Genomic DNA, 22,853 nt, shown 5'->3' on the forward strand with positions numbered 1-22,853 from the left:
GAATAACAGGAGAAGATATTTGCAAATCATATATCTGATAAGGGGTTAATACCCAAAATATATAAAGAACTCCTATAACTCAATAGCAAAGAAACCCAAACAATTTAAAAAGTGGGGAGCAGATCTGTATAGAAATTTTTTCAAAGAAGACATACAGATTGCCAATAGCTATACATGAAAAGATGCTCCACATCACTAATCATCAGAGAAATGCAAATCAAAACCACAATATGTCACCTTATACGTGTCAGAATGGCTAATATCAAAAATATAAGAGATAACAAATGTTACCAAGGATGTGGAAAAAGGGAATCCTCCTGCCCTCTTGGTGGGAATGCACATTGGTGCAGCCACTATGGAAAACAGCATTGAGGTTCCTCAGAAAATTAAAAATAGAACTACCAGGAGCTTGCCCCATTGCATAGTGGTTAAGTTCACAGGTTCAGATCCTGGGTGCGGACCTATACCATTCATCAACCATGCTGTGGTGGCGACCCACGTATAAAGTAGAGGAAGATTGGCACAGATGTTAGCTCAGGGCTGATCTTCTCCAGCAAAAAAATAAAAAAAGTAGAACTACAAGATGATCCAGCAATTCCATTTCTACTCAGTATTCATCCAAAAGAAATGAAAACAGTAACTCAAAATCATGTATGCACCTCCATGTTCATTGCAGTATTATTTACAATAGACAGGACATGGAAACAACCTAATGTCCATTGACAGATGAATGAATAAGGAAAATGTGGTATATATACAGTCACATGTCATTTAATGACGGGGATACATTCTGAGAAGTGTGTCGTTAGGTGATGTCATCATTGTGGGAACACCACAGAGTGAAGTGCACAAACCTAGATGGCATAGCCTCCTACACACCTAGGCTCTATGTATGGTACTAATCTTATGGGACTGCTGTCGTGTGTGTGGTCCATTGTTGACTGAAACATCATTATGTGACACATGGGTGTATACAATGGAAAATTATTTAGCCATAAAGAAGAAAATCCTGTCATTTGCAACAATCTGAATGAGCCTTGAGGACGTTATGCTAAGTGAAATAAGCCAGACAGAGAAAGACAAACACCATATGATCTCATTTATATGTGGAATCTAAAAACAAAAAACAAAACTGAACTCATAGATACAGAGAACAGATTGGTGGTTGCCAGGGGCAGGGGCTGGAGGGTGGGTGAAATGGGTGAAGGTGGTCAAAAGGTAGAAACCGCCAGTTATTAGATAAATAAATCCTGAGGATGTAATGAACAGCATGGTGATTATAATTAATAATACTGTATTTTATATTTGAAAATTGCTATGTGTGGTGATGGATGTTAACTAAACTTATTTAGGTAATCATTTTGCAATATATACACACATCAAATCTGTACACCTAAACTGTTACAATGTTATATTTCAGTTATATCTGAATTTAAAAAAAAAATCCACATGCTGCCTCCCCAACCTTTTGATCCCTTTCCAAGGCTGGTGACAAATCGCAATTGCTGCTGGCACAAAGCTAAAGGGAAATTGTAAAAATTATTCCATGACCTTGAGATCAATCAATAATTTGAAAGACATGCTGGAAAAGAAATCATTACCTTTTTAGACATTTAACAAAAGGCTCTGCCTCAGACTCTTCTGGCCTTGCTTTCCAAGTAGAGCCTGAGTCTAGGGTAAGGAACCACCATGTCCTTATTTGTAAAATGTTTTCTTGGTACCCCCTTTTTCTTCCCTTATAGGCCTTTCCTAAGGAGTCACTAGGCTGCTATTAAAAATAAAGTTGGAAAAGCTTCAGGAGAGGAGTTCCATGTAATTACGACGAACATCATTCTGAAGCATATTGTGTGCATTGCATGAAAAAAAATACATTGCAAGCATTGATTTTGGATGCCACTTATAATACAATTATTTTCTCTAATCTTTGAGAAAAGCATTCTTGTGTCCACTGACTCTACCAATATGACTGAGCATCTCAGAGCGTCCTGTTAGCTCCAGGGCACAATGACCCTGTTGCATTTTCCTCTTAGAGTCCCCCACGGACAGTACACTTAAGTGTTTGTTGAAACAGGACCATCTCAATCAGTTGGAGTCGTGCAGAATTGAACTCCGCCAGTTTGCAAACTTAACCACACACAGCATAACCTGAGCTGGATCCTAGACTCCATGGTTTTTATGGCAACACTGGTAGAACAGAAATGAAAAAGATGCACACTCCTAACTGAGTGAAGCAGACAACCTCATTGTCAGCCACAGCAACCGGGTTTCAAACCTTGTGTTTTTTATATCTACTGAGCTGGTGGTACTTTAACCCATGATTGTTATAGAATATATTTTAATTTCGGTCACTTTTTATGACCCCAGGTATTGAAACAATTAAAAATCTTGAAACAAACATTTGTCTTTTTGCAGACAGATCAGAACTCCCTAATGTCAAGTAGTGGTGAGAAACATCCATTTTACTTGTAGGCATCTTAGCATGGATGGAACTGAGAGGACCCTTCCATGGAGACTGTGAGTCCATGAAGAGAGGAGCTGGGTCCATCTTGCTCAGGGCAGCACGCTGTCTGACACACAGGAAGCACCCTTACTGCTCTGTATAACCTGACTGATTATGAACCATTCAACAGCAACCTTCATTTACTTAACACCTCCTTTAGCGTCCCTCCAACATGCCTGTCACTGTTACAGGTGTCAGAGAACAGCGTGAACAGAAGTCTGCCTCCCTCTGTGGTGAGACAGACACCAAGGAAATAGATACATCATGACATATCTGTGGCCCTAATTGCTATGAAGGAAAGTAAAGTTGCTTAAAATGATCGAGAACAATACAAGGTGCCATTTTGGCTACAGTGATCAGGAATGTTCTGTTTGCGATGATCACATTTAATCAGAATGCTGAAGGAAGTGAAGGCGCACCTCGGCCATCTGGGGACACAGCATTCCAGGGAAAAGGAACAGGAAGGGCAAAGGAATGTGCTTGATGAGTTCAAAGAAATGCAAGGAGGTATGTGTGGTGGAGGCAGAATGATGCTGGTTTTAATCATTGCTATTTAAGTAACTATGAAAAGGAACCATATTCATTCTCTCAAACCTGAATTACATCTACAGTTCTGTTTCATTTTTATTGAAGTTGTGAGTAGACAGTCAAGTCTCATGAGGGATAAACATTACACTGTTTCATTTTACCGGTAACTTCATGTGGGTCACCCCATTGTTATCCTCATTTATCCATAACGTCAGAAGAACCGAGGTATGGAGACTGTAAATAACTTCCCCATGGTCCCAGGGCTGGTAATTGTCTGAGCCAGGATTTACCTGGGCAGCCTGACTCCTGAGGTGCTGCCTTCAACCACTCAGAGCTGGCTTCACACCCAGGCCTGTGGGAGCCTGAGACCTTCAACTCTACACCACCTAGATTCTTTTGTGGAGTACGCAAAGAAGGGATACTTAGAAAATGGATTCTGGGACAGTACATTTGGTACTTGGTAATTTTTCTGCAGGCTTATTCTATATATCTTTTTCTGTGGGGAATTAAATAATCTTAGGAAAAAAAATTCTGACTTGTTTGAGCAAGAACTTAGGCCACAACTGTGTGCCCTGTTTTTGAGAAAGGGCCATGATGTAAGTGAATACCAGGCTGAACACACTTTGGACTGTTTCTTGTCAGAGTCAGAGGAATAAACTTAAATTGTCAGCGTGTGCCCCAAGGTGTGGGCGTGACAGATTAGTGTCCACGAGGCGTCTGTTTACAGGGAGGATAAAAAAGCAGTATTGGCAAAACTCAAAGACGGTCATGAATAGATTCTTGAATCTCAGAGCAGAAGTGAAGCTCAAAGAAGACTTTGGCTCCCCTAATGTCAGGTCAAGGCTGATTCCGAAAAGTTAGCTGGCAGGAATTAAATCCATAGAATATTTACAATAAAATGCATGTTGTTGAAAGCTGACCTTTTGGTTAACTGTTGATGAGATCCAAATTTCTCCGTGTCTGTCAGCCATATAGAGACAATGACAGGAGCAGATATGAGATCTAGATATCCTATTCTGACAAGTTCTCTCTGTTTCCGGTCCTTACAAAGTCTGAGGCAAAGACCGATTTTGAATGTTTATAATGCTGTCTGGTTGGACACTGGGAAGTATTTTCAGAGAGTGCTCTGTTTCTTATTTCTTGGAGAAAGATTCCTTATTTGAGACATCTTTTTAAGCATCATTGTTATTTTATTTTCTTTCCAAGAAATAATTAAAATTCAGTCTATTTTTGAATCTAGAATGCCACTGTAATTTACATTCACTGGTTTTGGCAAGTTTTCTCCTACTGTTATGGTTTTCCATTTACTTGGTACGTTCTGACATGAGAAACAGGAAAAGATTTGATATTAAGTAAATGTGTTCTTGAGTCACGTGCACAGCAGCAAAATATCAACGGAACGTTGAGATAAGTGAAGACTTTGTAATTGGGCTTGACCTACTTATAATACATCAATAATGAAAGGGACAATTTAAGGGCAGACAAATACTAAAGACTTAGCAGATTACTTTTAGCCCATAACAAAGAGCTTTCTTCGTGTTGATGATTTCAGAAAGGCTGTGTCTGGCTTCTTGCCTGTTACCCTATAGGCATAATAAAAACTGAGAAGATATACTACATACTAATTACAAGGAACCCTTTCAGATATTAATCACAAGTAACTCTATTTGTAGATCATTTGGAATTATTTTCCCATTATTGATTTGGAATTTGTGATGATATTTAGTTCAACATTTTTATTGCTGTGACCTGCCTATTACATGCCTGTAACATTTTGGCTTAATGTATTCAAAGATTAATTATAATAAATTCCAGGAAGCTGAAATGATGTCTAGTTTCCATCTTGATTGTGGGCTCTAGTTTTGAATAATAGAAACTTGAGAAGTTAGTTTTAAAAAAGAGAATAAATAAAAATATTAGTCATCTTCTAAATATTTGATTGGAAATCTTAACAAATATTAATGAGACCCGTTAATTAATTAAAACATTCTTGTTATTTTTGAATTATCAGATTGCATGTGAGATTCATAAAAAGTATAGGGAAATTCATCTGTGATGTAGTTTCATGATATGATATACTCTAGGTCAAAATGTTCCTTTAAATTCTTAAAACAGCATAAATCTGACTCATCAAAATATCGTATGCACTTTTCTGAAAAGGGCACTGTTATTAGACTTGAAAAAGATAGTAAACTATTTAATTTCTCTCTTCTGGCTATTGTAATAGATTAAAATGAATTTAACTTCTTGATAGATTTTTTTTTTCCTTTTTTAAAGATTTGTACCTGCACTAACATCTGTTGCCAATCATTTTTTGTGTGTGTGTATTGTAGTTGCGAGTGCCTCTGGTTGTGCTATATGGGACACCGCCTCCACTGGATCTGGCGAGTGGTGCTACGGCCGCGCCTGGGATCCGAACTGGCGAAACCCTGGGCCCCCGAAGTGGAGCGCGTGAACTTAACCACTGGGTCACAGGGCCGGCCCCTAATTTCTTGATAATTGATTTGCTCTATTTATCTTAGAGTCCCTTGATTATTAAGTGAAGCAGGTAAAAAACAAATCATGTTCTGCGAAGAATAGAAGGTAATCTAGAATATCCATGAATGAAAATTTGTGAAGTATCAGCTTTATTTTTTGTGAAGACAAACAGGTTGACAGTTGTATTCATAGGTCAGATCATTACGGTAAGTTTTCTACACATTTCCTATGCTAAAAACGGGTAAACAAGAACTTCTTATAAAAGTCTCATTGGTGTTGTTACCTCTCACTTATCTTGCAAAGTCCATACACCATTATAAACGGATGTGTAAAAATACATAAGAAAGACGTTTGGGTAGCCAAATACACTAACACAAAATCCACATGCCCAACTTAGTGTGTTTTTACTCCTAGGTGAGCACTCTGGCTGTCAGTTCCAGTCATTTTTCTTCCATTTTACACTCAGAACGATGCTTCCCTTTTTTATCCATCCCTCAGAAGATTAGCAGTGGGAAATCAAAGCAGAGGGAAAGAGAGATGACAGAAGCAGGTCAATGCCTTCAGCCGAAAACAGTATCTCAGAACTAAGCAGGAGGGAAAAGGCAAAATGATAATAATGATGATAATAAACATTTCTTTCTATCTATTACGATTACCTATGTATGTATGTATGTATGTATGTATGTGTCTATCTATAGATCTGTGATAATTTTAGGTGTCAACTTGGCTGGGCCAAAGTACCCAGATATGTGGTCAAGCGCTAGTCTAGATGTTTCTGTGAAGGTATTATTCAGGTGACATTAACATTGAAGTCAGTAGGTTTTGAGTAAAGCAGATTACCCTCCCTAATGTGGGTGGGCCTCATCCAGTCAACTGAAGACCTTCAAGAGAAAACAGACTGACATCCATTGAGATTGCCAGCAGACTGCCTTTGGATTTGAGCTGCAATATCAGCTCTTCCCTGCATCTCCAGCCTGCTGGCCTGCCCTTCAGGTTTTGGACTTGCCATCCTCCACAATCATGAGAGCCAATTTCTTAAAATAAATCTCAGCATCTCTCTTCCTTATATATACATTATATTGGTTCTGTTTCTCTGGAGAACTCTCACAAATCTCTCTCTCTCTCTCTCAATCATATATCTACCTATCATCCATCTATAGCAGCCATAAAAACCTAAAAAGAGTTTGAAGAAGCTGTCATTTAACATCGGGTTTAAAAAATGGGGAGACATCTATAACTAGAAAGCATCATCCCAGTAATTAGCAAATAGTTTTTACCTATCTTAGAAGGCCCCGAAATTATCAGTGAATTAAAAGCACAGTGTACTAGGCTAATTGTTGTAATAAACTTTCCAAAATTTCAAAGCCTTAATATCATAAGAATTTATTTCTATTCCTTTCCCAGTACAATACACATCAGGGCAAGGGGAGACTGTGTTTCGCTCCATGTGTTCTTTCTGGGACCCGAGTGTCTTTTGTTACATGGTGCTACCAGATCTTAGGACCTTGGAGTCCTCCTCTGGGTCCTCTATATTCAGGTGAGTAGCAAAGGAAGGGAGAGCATGGATGATCATCTATGAATTTTTAGGGGTCCAGGCCTAGAAGTGGTTTACATGCTTCACACTTATATCCCATTGACTAGAAGTTAGTCATGTGGTCAAAAGAAATTGAAAGGAAATACGGGAAAATGTAATCTTTGCATTTGTCCAGGAAGAAAACGAAATGTGGTTTGGTGGACACATAGCATTGTTTCTGCTACAGACAGTAAAATAGTTATTGTGCATAATAATGGCTCAAGTCACCAAGAAAAGTCAAGTGATCTTTAGAAGACTTGAAAAGTCTTCTAAAAAGGGCTATCCTCTTAGAAAGACCTATTCTTAAAATTATTAATGAAATTTTAAAATTAAATATGTTACTTGAAAATTCTTTTATGTGGAAAATTCACTTATTATTGTCTCTTGAAAATTTCTGAAAAATAAGATATATAATTTTATTGGAATCTGATATTATCAAATGAAAGTTACAATATTTTTAATTTTTAAGACATTGAATAAAATTCTATTTAGAGGTGATGAGTAAAGGAATTTTTAACCTTGCTTCTCTCTCTCAAAATAAGCAAAGTCAATAAAAAGAATTAAAATTAGAGAAAAATGAACTAAAAAAATGGCCGCGATGCCAAATCAGAAACAGTGAGCTATACTTATCTGTCATATATTGTGGAATTAGGACTATGATGTTGTCCTGTTTCTTTTTCACTCACAGCCCCTCATGGTTTAGAGCAAGTAGCTGACCCCATTAAAAAAATAAGTAACAATCAGAAAGCGCTGGCCCAGTGTCTATGCATAAAACCTGCAAAAGAAGAAATAAGAGATGATCAAAACTAGATGAAGAATGCACATTACAAAGGGAATTACCCAAAGAAATAGAACAAGTAATTTTCAAATAACGTTTAGATAAATAATTTTGCAGTGTTAAAAAAATAGCAGAGAACATATATCTCCAAAATCAGAGCATAAAGAAAAGAGAAATGAGAGGAAAGTCAGCTGGAAGAACTCATAGACAAAATGGAAGGAAAATGAAACATTATAGATATGGAAACTGTATTCAAAGACATAAAAAGGGCATAAACACAAATGAAAACAGAATCAGGGGATGGTGAATAGATCTGACAAAATGATCCAAAAGGAAATGGGAAGAATGAGGATATAAACGTGATTGTAGGGAATCCAACTGATTCATGAATTTCTACGAGAGGTAGAATTTTAGTTCAATGTTAGAGTCTGTAATTCAAATTTCTAATTTTAGGGATGATGCATCAAGTGATGGATTAGTTATCTGTTGCTGTGTAACAAATTTCCCCAGAGTTTAGTGGCTTAAAACGACATTTATGATCTCCCAGTGTCTGTGGATTAGGAATCCAGCTGTGGTGGTATTGGCTCCTCTGGCTCCGAGTCTTTCAGAAAACCACAGTCAAGGTGTCAGCTGGGGCTGCAGTGACCTCAGGGCTCAGCTGGGGAAGGAACTGCTTCCAAGCTCACTCAAATGGTTGTTAGTAGGATTCAGTTCCTCAGAGGCTATTGGACTGAAGATCTCAATTTTTAGCTGGCTATTGGCTGGAGCTACCCTCAGTTCCTTGCCATGTTATCTCTCGACAGTTGTAGTTCATAACATGGCAACATGCTTCATCAGTGAGGAAGAGCAGAGAAAGAGACATGCTCCAAAGCATATAGCAAATGCTCAAAAATTACATGCCCCTTGGATAAATGGAAGGCAGCAATTCAGATATCCCTTTTTTCCTCCACCTCACAGATATCTTTACTATCCAAGAAGTGGGTGCAAAGTTTTTAAAGTCATTAACCTGGTTGAAATTTAAAAAAATAATTTTGAAATAAGGAATGAGTATAAAAGAAATATCTCTATTTGCTTCTTTCATGAGGTCTCACTTCCAAATTGTCTCAATATTCAGTTGGCACATGGTTTAGTCTTGTGATCCTAATTTTTTTGCTTATGATTTGCTTCTTCTCATAGAGGACATAGATAGAAAGAAGGTAGGATTTCAGGATACTCCATTGCTTTCCTTGCCTCCAGTGTTGAGAAGATTAGTATGTTGCAAAATGTTAGAAAATGTAGGGCAGAGGTTACTTCTTAGAATGTAATATTTATCTTTCATAAAAGGATAGTTATTCAAAAATTTAAAACTATTTACAATTGTTTATGTTCAAATCATGTTTAAGAGAGTTCTATGGTTTAATTGGTTCATGAGTCACGTTCTCTTTAGGCATTTGTTAGGATGGATTCTAAGAATATGTGGACTTTTTAGCATCATTTGGTTGAAGAAAGTGACAGCCTCAGGGCTGCTAGGGCACAAAGGGCCCCTTTGTGTAGTTAGTCAAAGGCACCTCCTCTGGGCTCCTGAGGGCCTTTAGATACATGGCCTGGGGATTCAGCGCAGGCTGCCTTTCAGCCCCCTCTTACCCCCTTGGCTTTGTGCCTTTGTACAGAGAATGTGTAGAAGGCTTAGAGGGGCTCTAACAGGTTCATTTAGAGATGGAGAAATTTGGTCCCCTACAGGTTCTCGCTATTACTTGACTGCTTAACCAGGAGGAGCATCATCCTTTGAATAAACTGCTTTAACCATTAACGTGATTTTCTTTGCAACTTTAATGTCTAAGATAGATTCATGATGTGACAATGAAATCAGTTGCTTTATATCCAAGTATTATCATTAAGAAAGTGAATGAACAAAAAATGTCAAGTTTAGCGGTCTAGGTTTTGTTTTGTTTTTCCTTTAAAAATTTATTCCATCAACTAATGAATTACACAGAGTCAATTAAGAATTTTGACCATGGTTGAGCTGTTACTCGTAAACACCCATCCTGTGTGACTAGAACGTGGCGCTAATGAAGTTTCAGCTTCCGATTTGAACTTCTTATGAGTGGGTGTGCTTAATTGTTTTCCACAATCATAGACTATAAGTGCTTAAGCCTAGATAGTTTGTCAGATAAATCCTACATAGTAATTTGATACCACTAATTTGGTCAGTTATGTTTAGTTTTATTTACAACTGATTTGTTGCACAAGACTGTATTTTGTTGACTGCAGATAAATAAAATTTGCTCAACATTCTTCCTATGGCATATACTAGAACATAGGTTGTTCCATGAAGCAATGGATTTGTATTTATTTACTCACTTTTGGTAAGAAACCAGAAAGTCATGTATATGTTTTAAAAGGTCATGGCAGCAAAAATTTTAAAATTACCACGTTATCATAAAGCCGCTTAAGAGGTTTCTTCAGAATGTGCTCTCAAAGAAAGTTCAAGTTCAGATCTATATTAGTAAAAAACTATGCCAAACACTGAAGAGTATGGATTTTTGTGATCTGATTAAATCAAATTTGATGTAGAGATCCAAACTATTAATCACTCAAGAAAGTTGATGTTATTCAAGCTGCTTCCAGTGTTTTAAAAAATCTACTGGAATCATGTGCTTACCTGCAGCGTCACTGCATAGATTAGTTGAAATGTCAAGCTAATTTCACTTTGATGAAAAATACACTCAGGTAGGCACACACACACATTTTCTTTAATGTATAGGAAAATAATATATGTTTTGTTTGACTGATCAAGCAAAGAAGCAAACCCAAATAGCAACAAATACTTGGGCCCCAAGGTAGGGCATACAGAATAAGGGAGTACATTGTAGCAAAAAGACTGGAAATCCCTAATCAAATGCATGTTTCAACACACATGGTATCATAACTCTGCTCTTTGGTTATGTAAACTTCACCCAATCAGATGATTATTTTTGTTTTTACGATGTGTAGACCTATACCAATTATGTAGTTCATTTTTCACTTTTGTGCTTATTTTCTTATTAGTTTTCTGTATGTCAACTTCCCCTTTCTCTCTGCTGTTTTCTGGATATGCAGTGTATTAATTTGTTAGGGCTTCCATAAGGAAGTACGACAGACTGGGTGGCTCACCCAACAGAAATTTAATTCTCACAGTTCTGGAGGTTGGAAGTCCAAGATTAAGGTGTCAGTGGCTTTGGTTTCTTTTGAGGCCTCTCTCCTTGGCTTGCAGACGGCCACCATGTCCTTACATGGTCTGTCCTCTGTGAGCACACATCGCTGGTATCTCTGTGTATCCAAATTTCCTATTCTTATAGGGACACCAGTTAGATTGGGTTGGGGTCTACCCTAACAGTTTTCTAATTTAGTCATCTCTTTAAAGGCCCTATTTCCAAATATGGTCACATTCTGAGGTTCTGGGGGTTAGGATTTCAACATATGAATTTTTGAGGAGACACATTCAGTCCATAACATGGAGTGAATCTATTTTGATTAATTTACTGAGTTACTTAAAAGAATCCCACTCAATAAATATTTACTATGTGACACACACAATGGTATGTGTGTATGTTGTGTGTTGTTATGGGTGTGTGTTACTGTGTATGTGCGTGCGTGTGAGAGAGAACGATGGTTCCTGGTCTTTTCTGAGAAAGGAGGACATAGAAAGATTTACTTCATTCAGGCCTTCACAGCATCATGTTTGTATCTTTTTTGTGATAAAGAATCTGACTGCTATAGTTTCTGGTTTAGATTGTAAATTTTTGAGGAGAGATGCTGTCTGACTCATATTGTTTTTCTTAGTACTGGCCTGGTACAGAGGAGACCCTCAATAAATGTTTGTTGGATTGCATGAAACCTAATGTAATTTAAAGTGCTATTGAATAGGTACCATGGTGGAGATGCAAAGTGTAATGAAGGCAACAGGAGGAAGACAATCATTCTGACTGGAGGAATTGGGAAGAGTTTAGAGTTAGAGGACATTACAGTACTAGGATTTCCAGATGTAAGTAAGGACAGGAGTGAATGAAGCTGATACCTTGAAAGATAATGGAAATAGTAGGTAATAGAAAGTGTGTGATTGGAATAATGAGTAGTTCACAGTAGAGGCCAAGGGAAAAGCAGTAGACTGGGAGGGACAACTAAAAAGTTGTGTTGGGTCCACATAGAGAAAGCTCTTGAATACCAACACCAGATATTTGGATCTTATTCTTTGGATGTTGGGAAGCATTGCAAATTTTTGGAAGAATGTAATGGCCAGATCTTAATTTTTGGGAGGGACCTGTAACTTCGTGAAGCAGACAGGGATGAGGAAGAGGCCTAAGCTCCTGGCAGGAGGACTAGTAGGAAACTTGACATGGTGAGGGCTAACCTAAGGAATTGACGGTGGAAATGATGAGAAAAGGAATTCAAGGGACACGGTGGAATTGGAAGCAATGATTACATGACACTAATTAGATGAGGAGAGTGAAAGAGGATGGGGGTAGGTAGATGATTTGAAATTCAGAGACTTCAGATGTGGCCAACTAGGAGTATGATGAGGCCATAATATGAAAAGTGGAATACAGGAGGAAGACTGCATTTGAGTAGAAGATGAGGAGTTGGAAGATATGAGGCATTTGATGTGCTTCTGGGAACATTCATAGGATAGCGGTCCAGCTGAAAACGAGACGTGCATCTGGAGTGAAGGAGAGAGGTTGATTTGGAAGTTGACTGTGAAGATGGATAAATGGATAATTGGAGGTGAAATTGTTCAGCAGGTTAAAGAGAAAACCACTGACTTTTAAAAATATTTAAAATAGTTGTTAGGCAATTAAACTGTGTGTGTGTGTGTGTGTGCACGCATATAAGACTGTATGAATATACATGAGGTAATTAATGTAGAAAAGGTTAAAAAGGAGCAAAAATGTACAATTTCAAAGTACTAATTTGTGGTTTAGTCAAACCCATAGTTTAAGTTGCAAAAGACAGTAGATCCAGGAGATCCATTTGCAGAATACATCATGCTGAGTAGCGTCATGCTGCATTCTTCTGCAACTGTAGCCACTTAGTACTAATTAATAATTTTTTAGGTGCAAGGGGCTCCAGAAATCTCTGTATAAGGCTTGAATTCCATTTCATCAGATTTGTAAAATAAAAATGTACTTTTATTTTTAATTTTATTTTTGGGTTTTATTTCTATTGATGGATTTAGAGTTACTAGTATTGCTAAAACATACTTGGAGATGGGAGAATTAGAATATATGAAAAAACCTTGTGTGTATAACGTTTTTGCTAAGAAGCTGAAGTCATAGCATATCCTTTTACTTCTTCCGTGGGCAATGACTATTACTTTGCAACTAGAAACCTCTCAATGTGAGAGTAACATCTTTACTATTGAGAGAGGTATCTATGAGGGATGCGTATGTTACTTAATAGAGTTCCGTGTAATCAGACAAGCTAAGCTCTTTGTTACTATTATACTGGCATCTGAAGGATTGTGGAAATGGTCTTGTTTTGTGAAACCACAGAATAGTCACTACATACAGTATAGCAGCTGGGTTTCCTAAAGTGCTATTTGACCTGTATCCTCACTGATTATCGTCATTCTTGGGTAATGACGCAAGCTCATTATTTATTTATTTATTTATTTTGGTAAGGAACATTCACTCTGAGCTAACATCTGTTGCCAATCCTCCTCTTTTTCTTTTGCTTGAGGAAGATTAGCCCTGAGCTAACATCTGTGCCCGTCTTCCTCTATTTTGTATGTAGGTCGCTGCCACAGCATGGCTTGATGAGTGGTGTAGGTCCATGCCTGGGATCCGAACCTGTGAACCCAGGCTGCTGAAGTGGAGTACGCTGGACTTAACCACTGTGCCACGGGGCCAGCCCCCAATTCACCCTCATTTTTGATGGGGCTTGCTTGCCTTAGAAAATCCAAAGGATCTAGTCTGAAAGGTGAGTTTGATTCCTAGGAGACACTCCAACTTTCTGAGTTATTGTTTACTCATTTATAAAATGGAGATTATAATAATAATGGTTTCCCCAAGGAATGGCTGTAAAGGTCCAATACGTTTGTGTGGGAGAAAGATGCTGTAATGTCATAGGGCAACAGTGAGTGGTAGAATTTGTCCTAGATGATACTTGAGTTTAGTTAACATTAGAAACTTTGAGAATACCTACTTTCTTTTTCCTTAGACTACTTGGACTTTCTGTATTTTATCCTGGTTTGTATGTTACTCTATAAATTACCCCTTTTAGCTAGTGAATCAATTTTTCTATCAATTTATGTGAAGAGTAGTATTTGAGGGGTTTGAGGAGTGGTTGGAAAAGGATGCAGTGATTACAGAAGTGCCTTCTAAAATGATACACTGGAGTGCAGAATTTTGAAAATGTAAGAGTTGACTGGTTTGCGGTGGAAATTTCTATGACTTCAGGTGTTTACCCAGGTGTGATTTAATCTCCCCAATAAGATAGAGTTTCTCAGTCTATATTTAGCATCTCTCTTCCTCCTGGCAAGAATTTTAGAAAATTGTCATTCATGCACCCTATTCTTAAAATCAGATCTTTGTACTTCCTGTTCTAAAATGCCTTCCAGGGCAGGGATCTCTCCACATAGAGGAAGTATTTAACTGCAAATAGTAGATGTATTCATCCCCAGCCAAGGATGTGGATTTTAGCTAAAACGCGCCCACTTGTCTATTGTATTATGGTAGATTTCCTCCTCCTCTTTCTTGGGAAACTCAATGTAGCATATTGCAAAAAGTTCAGATTTCATCTTGGTACATGACAGGGTATTTTTCAATATGTGAATTACAACATTTCCTGTTAGAAGTTCAAATTCCTGCTTAAAGCATTTTTAAGGCTCTCATATCCTCAAATCTGGGAAAAGTTGGACTTAAGGTGAAACGAAGTTCTATGTAATTTAGTTAACGTATTTTATATAGCTAAAATTATCTTACATTATTCATTTAAAGTGATCCTTACTTAAGTCGTATAACTTAATTAAATAGGTAAATTGTATAAAATGGATAAAATTGATTAACATGTAACCTCCAGTTAGGTAGAATTAACTCAGAACATCCCCTGCGCACTGTCACTGGAGAACATTTAATGCCGCACTATAAGAAATGTTTGCCCGATGGATGATTATTTTCAAGTTGATCATAAATCCGGAAGGTGTACTTCTCTCCATAAAATACATGAGCCCTCTTTGCTTCATAGGGAACCGAATGAAGTGTTCTTTCCTTTGGCACAGGGAGTAGTTGCCTCACCCGGAGCTTGAATGCCACATAAACAGAGGGAGAGGATGTCTTTCTTAGCCTGTGAAGCATGCAGCTGCCATTTGGCAAAGCCAGTTATTACAGAAACGTTCCCTCCTCAGCTGTACCGCAGGTGGTTGAGGATACAGCTTGGAATTAGTTCTGCGTCTGAATTCCAGGTCACCATTTCCCAACTGTGTGACGTTAGAATTCACACAATGCCCGTAAACCTCAGTTTCTTCAACTAAAAAGTGGAAGTAAAAATATTTATCTCGCAAAGTTCTATAAACGTGCTATGAGATAATAAATGTAATATATTGAACATAGTGATCGGCAAACATTGAGTAGTCATGAGTCAGTGTTATTAGAATGTGATGAGTAGATCTCATAATTGAACTTTCAGCATGTGAAAAACTAGAGTCTGAAAAGAAAGATCCTTATGCTCAATAAAGCAACCTTCCATAATAGACTAGGCTGGCGCATACATAGTGAGGTATTCATTAAAGAAAAAGAAGATGCTACAAAAAGAGAAATCCAGACCAGAATGGAGACTTCTCTCTTAGCCATACTGGTTAAAGGGTTTCACCAGTTATGCTGTAAGAAGGGCAAGGAAGTTTATTCAGATCCTCATTTTTATCCACTGAGTACTTGTCGTAAATGTTATGCATATGATGGATGCTATTCATTTGTTTAATGTGTTCTAAAATACAGTAATATCTCCATACGTATCCATATATACCTTATACTAGGGGTTATTCATTCTTTACATTCTCAATTAAAGTTTTGGTTATCTCATAAAGTGCCAAAAATATTTTTTAAAAGAGAACCTTTTAGGATATATAGCTAACTGAATTATCTATAATAATAGTATAATAATTATCTGTAATAACTGAACTGTGATGGACACTACTGACCGCCACAGTCAGGATGCTGCTAAGGGTGAGAAAACTGATGAGCTGTGTGAGTAGCTGGAGGACCACAGACTCAGAGTCAGATATGCCCGAATTTGGATTCTGAATTTTCCACTTAAGAAGTTAGACGATATTCTTAAATTCTCTGAGATTTCCTTTTCCAATCTATCAGCTGAATATAACTACCTCTCATGGTGGTTGTAAGGATTAACAAATGCTATATTATCTAAAAAAAGGTTTTCTTGCGGTAGGGGTATCTGGCTGTGTTGTAACCTTGTAACATGTTTGATATAAGAATAGAAAAAAGGAGATGCGGAATTATTTCAGTTGGAAAAGGAAAAGAGGAAGATGATAAACACATGTAATTTATGTTTACAAAAGCTGGATTGTTCACAAACATCTTAACATGTATACATGTTTTCCTAATATATTTATTTCAGTCTGGGAAATACTTCTTGCACTGTTCAAGACTTTTGAGATAAAACAAATACGAAGATACAAAGGTATTTTACTAAAATGTCACCAAATGTTTATCTCATTTGTATTTTAGGGAAAACTTAAAACCTTCCTTACATATTCAAACTGGTTTCAGGTGGAACTACTTTTAAATGATTTAACTGACGTTTGTAATATGCGCACAGATACATTACTGCATTTTCACGGTGATTGTATTAATCATTAATTCGTTATAACTGTTGCTAAGTTTATTAAGCCTTGCTGGAAACAGCCACGATTCGCTTAACTTTGTATTTTGCCAACATCTGCTTTTATGATGTTCTTGATGTAATATGGGGTTTATTATTAAAACTTAAGAGAGCTACAAAACTTTTTTTAGCTACAAAAATTATTACCTGTACCCTTTGCCTAATCCAAACAGCTTTATAGATTGCTATGTAAATGGATACTCCCACATGAGTTTTTATTAAGAACACTGTCTTCTGTGGGCCTTGGTCCTTTAAGCAGTGCAAGACAGCCCATATTCTGTATTAACCCAGATGAATAATTTTTTAGCCAGCCTAACAATTTGAGGTTTCTGCAACTATTTTAATGAATAGATGACTTTTGTGTATCATGGTTTACTAGTTTACTTCGACCACCAGGAGCCAATTAAGTTGCATAAAATTTTGGTACCAGAAGTGTGTTGAATTCTTTTCTTTTTTCTTTTGGTTCGGAGTGTATAACTTCTTTAGAGGAGGAGGAGTGAGTATGGACATACTGAGTGGAAAATTTTGTGGAAGGATGATTTATGCTTAATATTAAGGTATAGGTTTCAAAGTAAATGCTTCCAGAGCCAGGCAGGTAACATAAATGAGATAAGAAGGCAGAGTGGGAAACTTTTTCTTTTTGTATTTTTTTAAATGAATTTTTGGTGAGGAAGATTGGCCCTGAGCTCATATCTGTTGCCAATTTTTTTTTTCTCTCTCCCCAAGGCTCCAGTGCATAGTATATCCTGGTTGTAAGTCACTCTAGCTCTTCCACGTGGGATGCTGCCACAGCATGGCTTGATGAGCGGTGCATAGGTCCGAGCCCAGGATCCGAACCTGTGAACCCCGGGCCGCCAAAGTGAAGCACGTGAACTTAACCACTCGGCCGTAGGGCCTGCCCCCAGAGTGGGAAACTTTAAGATAACCAGAGCTGTGGGGACCACAGTGATCCGGAAACTGCCTTTATGTGGACCAAATGAATCTCTTCCGAGAGCTTCTTGTGGGTTTTTAGGTGCTTGTAGCTACCTTGTCTTAAAGGCTGGGTCACCTTTGAGTAGCAGAGTGGAGAAGGTAACTTCTCAGACTGGGGACCACTATAAGCAAAAGTAAAGAATGAAAAATAGCCTGGGGGGTGGCAATGGCCTCAAGGAGGAAGCCTGGCTCAGAGCAGTAGTGCTCAGTGAGGGTGATTTTCTCTCCCTGGGACATTTGGCAATGTCTGTAGACATTGCTTATCATACCTGGAGGAGGGTGCTCCTGGCATCACATGGGTAGACCTCAAGTGGTGTGCTAAACATCCTATCATCCTCACGTCGTCCTCCCAACAGAGAATTATCTAGTCCAAAATGTCAGTAGTGCCAAGGTTGAGAAATCCTGCTCTAGGTGAGTGCGTGTGTTGGGGAAGAGAGGAAGGTAAATTAGATGTTTATTAGTAAATTCTCCAATTTACTGTAAAATAGTTCAGCATAGAAAGAGTTAGTTAATTTAACCTACACTCTAAGGTCAATTAGTTAACATTTTAGGTAACTTAATCAGGAATGTGCATGCCAGGGGTGGTTAGTTAGTGTAGGAAAGATTCTGAGCAGAGGCCCCAAGTCCACAGACCCAGGCAGGCAGAGAACTTCACTATCTTTATTTCAATTAATACTCGTTACCTAATTCATTAATACAATAGATATTAGATATTATTTTTCAATCCATGAAATGAGGGCATGGCAGCTGGGCATAAACAAGGCACAGAGATCCCACAGACCACGTGCCTTGGCAAGGCACTCTTGGTGTAGGCTTCTGGACCTGTCTTGTGTTCAGTTCTTCAACAGAGGATATTGTTGCCTAGCTCTGACCAGAAGGGTAATTTAATCCTGCCATTAGCATAGCGTCGAGGATGGGGAACATGGGGAGATGGTGCTCAAAGGGTACAGACTTCCAGTTATAGGATGGATAAGTTCTGAGGATCCAATCTACAGCATGGCGCCTACAGTTAACAATACTGTCTTATGTACTTGCGAGTTGCTGAGAGAGTAGATGGTAAATGTTCCCAACACGAAAAAGAGATAATTATGCGACGAGATGGAGGTGGTAGCTGAGGCTATGGTGGTAATTATTTTGCAGTATGGAAGTGTACCAAATCAACGTGTTGTACACCTTAAACTTACGCAATGTTGTGTGTCAATTATATCTCAATAAAGCTGGGAAGAAAAAGAATAGTGTAGACTCTGCTTCAGATGAATTTCTCATGCAGAGCACAGTTGGAACATGGAAAAGAATAGGGAGACGGGCCCTCATCGAACTTACGGAAGAGGTGATATGGCTATTTCCAGGTCAGATGACTATTTACAGATCAGTGGTCAACTCTAAGTGTTGCTTTCATTCTGGTGTACTCCGAGTGACAAGGCTGTGGGAGGGGAGCCCTACAGACTTCATCTTCCTCTAACCATTGGTTGCTCTTGAAAACTACCAAAAGGAACCCACTAATTGTGACTTAACAAAGGGTTTAGGTTGGTTTGATGGAGTCAGGTTACAGAAAATCTGAAGAGTGAGGCACAGGAATGTGTCCAAGCCAGGAACTTGATGTGATGGGAAGTTGAGGCAAGATAATTAATTACTAATGCCAAAGATGAAGAAGAGGGAAAAATTGGTGCTAAGAAAACCACTGAGAAAGCCGTCTAAACAATAAGGTGTCAAGTGAGGCAACGCAAGTCAAGATTCTGTTGGATTCACCAGCAATCGAGGACAGACAAAATCAGAGAGACGAGTTGAAGGAATGAATGATAACAATAGCCAAGATGTATAGTTCTCTGTTTTTAGATACTGTGCTAACCTCTGTTTGTACATTGTCTCGTTTAAACCTCAGAGCAACTGTACAAGCTGTGTACTGTTATTACTCCTATTTTATAGGTGAGAAAAGTTAACCATCTGGAAATTTCCATGACTTACTTAGGGGTAAAATATTAGCAAGCAATGGGCCAGAGTATTAGCTCAGGTTTGCCTGGTGAGCCTGGTGTGATGGCAGTTTCCAAGATGGGTATGATGGAGATGGAGAAAGTCTTAGTAGGGAAGGGAGAAGGGCACATGTGCCCTGCCAGATTTGAGAGGGAAGAACGTAGTAGGAGGTGTTTGTTGGCTCGTGGCGGATCTGTTCAGAGAATCTGTTAAAACTGAGCCAAAATACACAGAGCCAAAGCAATAATTCCACGAAGTTAAATTGTCCTATTTTCTTGGATCTGTTTGGGTTTCTTGAGTAGATTTATTTACCTTTTAGTGCTTCAGTAATTCTAGATTGCAACTCCTGTTGAGTTTTGCTTTTCTGTATGGACAGTATAGGAGGTCGACCCTCTGGACTTCAAAGACTTGTGTCAAGAAATCATTTAGTCATGATTCGTAAATATACACATCTGATATTCATACCTACTAAGATGCAACCTTTACTAAAACCAGGGTGTGGATTTCTGCTGATTGTAATCCCTGACAATTTGGGTTAACTGGAACTAATAGTTTTTAGAATATAGTCTTGTAGCTTCTTTTCCTTGATTTTATGCTTGTCCTCACAAACTCAGAGAGTTGGGCAGGGCCTTCCTTAGAATTGTGTGAAAGATTGCTATAGTTCCTAGCTGGAGCTTAGAGCATCAGAGACACAAATAGATTATATATTTTTATATATTATATATATATTTTATATATAACTATAGATTAAATCATTTAATATATAGATCCCTCCAAATCACAATGGAAAAATATGGTAAACTGTGCCATCCTGTCATTCACCCTCAAGCCCAGACACTGCGAAGCTAGTGGATATCCTCAGGGGTCCTTCCTGTTGTGTTGCAGAGACTCTGCTAGACATTTTACAAAAAGACATTTTCTTACATTGTCCTCATTAACGACCCACCTCTGCTTATTCATTTCCCTAGCAACCTACACTTCTTGAAAAGATTTGATCCACGTGATATCTTATTCAAAGTTTATTTTTCATACTGGAGTAGAAGCTTCCTGAAGGCCGGGAACCTATTTACAGCTATATCTTTCATGCCTAAATAAATGTCTGACATATTGTAGGAACTGAGAACTCTAACAAACTCCAGTTCCCGTGTTAAATGATACTGGGAGCACACAAAAGTGATTTCTTCTTTGTTCCAGGAAGCTAAAACCGTGAACCAACTAAAACAGCTTGCTTCTCAGGCTGCTTTGAAAAACAGCTTACATATCGCACTCATTTCAAGACCTCACTTGACTGTGACCACCAACCCAAAGCTATTATGTCATTAATTTTGCCCAATCCCAACTGGTCCTCTGCTTTTCAAGAACTACGTTAAGGGCATTCAGCATGGGTCCCATAACCCTATAGATACCCTTCCTTAATTGTCTCCCTTTGGGGACTCTAACACTTTGTAAAGGTGGTGTTCTTCCTTGCTGCAGTAAGTTTAGGAAGCTCATCTTTTTTTGATCAATAGTGTTTTTGGTTGTCTTCACAGGGACTTTCAACCAAGCTAACAAATATTTGTTAAATGAATGAATGGTTAAGAGATAGCTATTGATATTTCCATTTAATAGACGTGGACACTAAAGGTCAGAAAAATCAAGTACTTCACTAAAGTAGACTGTGGGCTCAAACTCAGTCAGTCTTTCTGCAAAGCACAATTTGCACATGGCTTTTTTGAGATTTCTTTCTCCCTTCAAGATTGCCTTGAGGTTGTTTGAGCCTGATTCAGCCCGTGTTATTTGGGAGTGGATAAAGGGAATAAAGTGTGTTTGTACCATGTGTCTTGTCTTGACTACCTCCTTGAGGGGGAGAACTTAGACTTGGGGCTGTGTGCCTGTTTACCAATTTGTATGGGATATGAGATAAGAGGAGGTCATGTGTCCAAATGAGACTATGTAATCTCGGGAATGATGAAGAGAAAGTAGAATGGAGACTCTAGTGAAGGCATTCTCAACAGGTGTGATGTTGCCTCAAGGGGTGAAGATTGGTTCTTGGAGGATCAAAAAAAACCTCTCAGATATTACAATGGTTTGTGGCCCTATATAGGGCCATAGCACATAATCAGAATACAGTGTATCTGTATTAAAATTTCATGGGAGGGCGTGTTAGGAAAAAAATGTCTAAAAAGGCTCCTTAAGGGGGATGATACTGATGAAAAGGTTGAGAAATGTTGCTCTAGTGACGATTTCTTCCTGACGGCCATGATTCACAGCTCTTCGCATTCAGTTCAAAGATTTCAAGTCTAATACTGGATCTGGGACAACCACTCATGGACTCACAAAAGGTGTCTGGTTGTTTAAAAAAGGCAAACGTTTTTAAAAAGTATTCTTAAGTAGAAAGAAAGCAATGTACATATGGTAGCTGGGATTTCTTAGTACCCCCACAAGTTTGGTTCTATACGTTGTTAAGTCAGAAACTGAAGTGTGTGTGTGTGTGTGTGTGTGTGTGTGTGTGAGAGAGAGAGAGAGATGTCAACTTTTCCATGACAGAGGGCTCTGAAAACTTGGCCGCCTCACTAGTCTTGATGATGGGTCTTCTACCATGAAATTCACATGGAAATTCACTTGGTAAAGAGATTAACCTGGGTCTAGCATCACCCTGGCAGGTTGTAGAGAAAGCTACAAATGAAGCAGGTCATTAGAGATCATTGTTTCTTTGCCCTGGAAAAAATAACAATCCCCAATATTTGCTGTACTCTATCATATTAGCAAAATGTACCAGTCATAACTAATCAATCACAGCTGCTGGAGAGCAAATAATTAACACTTCTCATTATATTATTCATCCTCTCGGCTGGCAGAAAAGACTTGATAATGGGGTCTCTGTGTGCTCCTTGACTGTTTGCATTTAATTTGGTTTGTAATCAAAAAAATGCTCAAAGATTCTTAAAACGTTAGATGGCAAAAGATGCTAGCCTGAGCTTATTGACACAGGATCTACTCATTTTTTTTCCAAATAATCAGTTTTCAGGAAATATTAGATACTAAGATAGATAGTATCTACATAAACATATTTGCTGAAATAAAAGTATCCTGAAAGTGGGTCCTTCAAACACCTTGACATTTTGTAGATGTTTTTTGGGAGTGAAAACTTAGCCTGTCATCTATTGAAGACCATAATAATCTGACTTTTGACAAGGTTATTTTGATTTTCCACACCAGCC

At 38.2% G+C, this 22,853-nt stretch overlaps 1 long non-coding RNA gene across 1 annotated transcript in view; it reads left to right on the plus strand.

Moving 5' to 3' along the window:
- The window catches only part of LOC106836727 (uncharacterized), a 98,943-nt gene that overhangs the window by 67,680 nt on the left and 8,410 nt on the right, over window positions 1-22,853 (plus strand). Inside the window, exon 3 of the long non-coding RNA XR_011499476.1 lies at window positions 13,606-13,791. This is a non-coding gene — a long non-coding RNA (uncharacterized lncRNA). The remainder of the gene's footprint in view (window positions 1-13,605; window positions 13,792-22,853) is intronic.

Source organism: Equus asinus, chromosome 30 (genome assembly GCF_041296235.1).
Source record: "Equus asinus isolate D_3611 breed Donkey chromosome 30, EquAss-T2T_v2, whole genome shotgun sequence".
Lineage (NCBI taxonomy): Eukaryota > Metazoa > Chordata > Mammalia > Perissodactyla > Equidae > Equus > Equus asinus.